The sequence below is a fragment of the Octopus bimaculoides genome, chromosome 15 (assembly GCF_001194135.2).
Source record: "Octopus bimaculoides isolate UCB-OBI-ISO-001 chromosome 15, ASM119413v2, whole genome shotgun sequence".
In the NCBI taxonomy this organism is placed as follows: Eukaryota; Metazoa; Mollusca; class Cephalopoda; order Octopoda; family Octopodidae; genus Octopus; species Octopus bimaculoides.
The window spans coordinates 8,922,725-8,927,621 of record NC_068995.1 but is presented as its reverse complement, the minus strand read 5'-3'; positions in this window follow the sequence as shown (position 1 = coordinate 8,927,621).

Below are 4,897 nucleotides of genomic sequence, written 5' to 3'. Positions count from 1 at the left end.
ATATATATATATATAGCTGAAGGATTAAAATTAAAATTAATCAGAGGAATTACTAAGTATATCTGCCTGCTGGAAATAACAGCCAAATACTATTATTTAAAGCACTATTTAAATAAGAGTTTCGACTGACATTTCCAGCAGGCAGACATATTTAGTTAGTCCTTTGATTAATATTAATTTTAATCCTTCAGCTATTCAATGCTTTCCTTGGGCCTGCGATCACCTATATTATTTATTCTGTTATAATTTTTTAAATAGTCATTTCAGAGAATAACAAAATTAATAATATCTTAAAAAATTAATTTTAAAGAATTGCATGTATTTTTCCTGCAAATATAGACACACAGACACACACAGACAGACACACACACATATATATATATATATATACATATGTGTATATGCATACACAATGGGAAAAGAGTCAAAAGAAAGTACAAATGCGAAACTCTCTACTTCACTAAACGCCAATTGCATAAGTATGATCAATGAAAATTTGACCACACTGGTACGCATGGGCGACTGCTGGTCTTCCATAAACAACCTTGCCCGGACTTGTGCCTTAGAAGGTAACTTTCTAGGTGCAATCCCATATATATATATATATATATATATATGTATATATATGCACCTGCATGTGTGTCTGTGTGTGTGGGCACGCGAGCATGTGTTTGTTGGTGTGTGCGTATTTGAATGTATTTAAGTTTATAAGTTTCTTTGTTTCTGACCATTAGGAAACAATTATAAGTGCATGAACACTTCAATTTGTGGAAAAACGCCTGTATAAAGAACTGCCGTCGAAAGGCTGTAGAGCGATTCTTAGGGCTATTATAAATTTGCGTCCTTTGCCAGACTTATTCTGGCCAGACTGTTGAGTATGCGTATCCGCAGCTCGTCTAATATAAACGTTCCTTTCGTGAGAAAATCAGTCAGTATCCTCAACCTCTGCCGATAAACATTGTTTTACTGTATCTCAACATGAAACGTTAGATCCTATGGCTGCGTTCTCCACAGAAATACCTGATCCACACGCTACCATTGGACACTGCTTCATAGTTATAATATTTGCGAAGCTTGGATCTTTAAGTGCGTACGCAGTTCAGAGTGATGTGAGCGTAAAATCTCGGAGCCTAACACTCAAAACTTCTCGGTTGCTTACAGTAAACAATAAAGTCGGTTGTACATCGACATTTCCTTCTTGGAAAGTTTCTGGAAATCGACGAAGGTTAATTGTCTTCTCAGTTCGAAAGGGCTCTCAGTCCGGTGAGTATGGAAAGGCGTAGAGAGGCTCTCTAACCGCTAACCGGCAACCAAGCAATCCTAAATACACACCGAAAGACGAAATCGATCTACATGTTCTAATTTAGTGAGGATGCCATTGGTGACATTTTTCTACTGCTATCTCAGACAGCTGGTGTGTAATTAACTCCCAAATTAGGTGAGTCCATTGACAAGCTCGAGACGCTGCTTTACTTTGGATGAGAATAGTTAACAGTTGCTCTTTTTTTAGTTGGTGACTAAGGCGTGAGACATTGTATAGTGAACAAGATTGCAACTGACCACGAACAATTTCATCTCCATTCATACCCTCATCGATTTCTTCAATTTTGTTTCATGGATAATGAGTTAGCTGTGAAGAGAATGACATCAGAATGTTGCAGTGTAATAACTTTGCTGTGTGGCAGTTGAGAGTAATATATATGGGTGAATAAAAGGAGATACACTGGGAAATAAAGGTACAACTCGTTGCAGTCAAGGTAATCGAGAGTAATCGTGTATTTGTAAGGTTTCTTGAAGGACAATTGTATATCATCATGTAATCTTTCGTCATATTTGCTTTCCTGCTCTTCACAAACGATTTCTGTTATTCATCGTTATTCTTGGGATTTGTTTCTCGTTTAATGTCCTCTCAACAGGTGGTCTTGTGCCAAATATCATAGGAACAAAAATACACGTAAGAATATGAACACATACATTCACACACAGACACACAAACTAACACACATTAAGACATCTATGTGTGTGTGTGTGTTTTTATATACTTCAATGTATATACGCATGTACGTATTTAAAAATACATTTGAATTTTTGTGTATATGTGTGTGTGTGTGATTTCATATGTATGTATGTATGTTTACAGTTACACATACATTCATACACAACAGTCACATGGCTCTTTGCTCTTTTGTTACGGATAAAAAACTAGAAACTTAATATTTGAAACTGAACGAAAGTTTTCCGAAGATGTTTTATATACATTTCTTCTTAGATTTCACCCCCCTCTCTCTCTTTGTCTATCTCTCTATCTCTTTCGCTCTTGTATTCCTATTTTTATACTACTTCTACAAGAACTCATTCTTTCTGTATATCACTCGTCTTGTATACCTCAATATCTGCATTACACATTACAATTTAGTTTCTATATTTAATATTATCTGTCCCGCACTCACTCCGTCACTTTATCTCTTTATTTTTATCAATCCGAATCACTCTATCTTTTACTACGTTTTCCTTTTCCTCACACTATCACTCTATCACTGTATTCTACAATTTTGCAGTAGTTGTTTTTCTTTCTTCTTTTCTTTTATAACGGCAAATGAAGATTTGTTTCTTCGTTGAAATAAACATATTCTTGCATAAGTAAGTGCTTGTGTGTGCTTATGTGAAATGACTATAATATTAATGGTCATAAAGATGGTTGTACACCTGTAGCGAAGGCGGCAGTAGCAGACGTGGAGTTTTATCTATCTATCTATCTATCGATCTATCCGTCTGCCTGTCTGTCTGTCTATCAATACATCCATGTTCCTATGTATCAATCTTTCTATCTGTGTGTGTTTGTGCGTGTATGCGTGTACATGTGTGTTTATGCACACATACACACACACACACACACACACACACACACACACACACACACATATATATATATATATATATAATATATAAAATATATATATACATATATAATATCTCTCTCTCTGTATATATATCATATACATATGTATATATGTGTGTATATATACATATATGTGTGTGTGTGTGAAGTGGTTATGTATATATGCACATACATATAAAATATATGTTAGTTGAAAGAGAGAGAGAGCGAGAGAGAGAGAATGAGTGAGAAAAAGAGAGAGAGTGAGAGAAAGGAAGAGTTAAGAAAGATGTGTAATGATCTGTTCTACTTGACATCATCGATATAGACATGGAGAGCAGTTTTCTATCAGTGGCCATATTTATGATAAACCAAATATATTTAGAGTTATCAAATGTCTGTCTGGTTGAGCATTAGTAAACTATTTCAAGATACGAATTATGTAAGAAGAATGAATAAAAAAAAAAAGAACGAAGGAAATAGGAAAAAAAAAAGAACGAAGGAAATAGGAAAAAAAAAAAGCTACGTAGAATTGAATTGGAAAAGTGAGCTACACTTAAATATATTTCATAAAATTATATTATTAAAAATCTCATAATTTGAATCCCTGAACGTGACTTCAGCGCCCGCTGAATATTTGCATATGAGATGCTGGTGTTGTTGCGTGGGTAAGACGGTTGCTTCGAATCAACTTTGCTTTGAGTTCAGTTCCTCTCTGTGGCAACTCAGGCAAGTGTTTTCTACAATACCCTAAGGAGGATCAATGTTTCGTGATTGAATTTCGTAGATGGAAATTGTGTGGAAACCTGTTGTATATATATGTGTATATTTGCATGTGTGTGTTTGTGTGCGTGTATGTGTAGCAATGTTTCTCTTTGTAGCTTGCCTCCCACTGCTTGGCAACCGACGTTAGTTTATTTACGTCCTTATATCACAGATGTTCAGCAAAAGAGATGACAAGAATATGTAATCTTAAAGAAAAAACAAACAAAAAACAAAGGACTGTATCAATTTGTTTGAATAAACACTCTTTTACAGGATGTCCAAATATGGACATTCTGCGTCTGTCTGGGGTTTCTGGTTTGCAGATAAAATCGTCTCTTTGATGAAAGTCTAACCAAGTGCCACTCAAATATTTAAAACCCTAAATTTTATATAACTTTTCAAATGGAAGTTTTGCGTAAATTGATGGTAAAATAAGAACTAGTAAAGAAACAGTTGTAATTTGTTATTAAATTCATATAAACTCTTTCCATATCTTCTTATTTGATGGGGCAATAGGAAATTGTTGTCGAAGACTATTACCACAATTAGCATCAAGGGATGCTTACCGACTAATTGCTCCATCAAAGACGCGAAAACGTGCTTGGGGGCGTATGTGATATAGAAATTGATCTGCCGTAAATGTGCGGCATAGGGACCACTCCGAGGAAATTGCCCACGTATGTATATATATATAAACTCACACACATACAGATACAGACGTGTGCATGTATCAGCATCTGTGTGTGTGTGTGTGTGTGTGTGTGTGTCTGTGGGTATGAATATTTTTCTCGCACATCCCAAACTTTATCGTTCTATATGCGCTCATATTTCTACGTTCGTAATAGGACACGCAAGTCTTTAAAGATTGAAGCAAATCCAATCTCTCGACGAAGGCTATAATAATTATTGACTGTTTTTTTTATTTATCTTTTCTTAAGGCAAAATTTATTGCTTCAACTTTTCATTTGCCAGATCTCAACTCAATCCATATTACATTTTCTCTTCTTAGAAGTTGTTATTCGTTTTCTATAGATCATGCCAATGTCGTCTGCCTGCCTTTACATTTTTCATCTTATGTTTCCGATTTTCTGAGAATTGCTAAGTTCTTTATTTCTGTTTCAATGTTCCGTTCCGTATTTGTGTTGAGTCTACCTGCTTATTACTTCATCCTTAACATTTTCTTCTGAAACCTGTTTCTCTTTATCGTTCATAAAAAAATATTCTATATCAAAAGTGACTTCAAGTCGTTGAGCT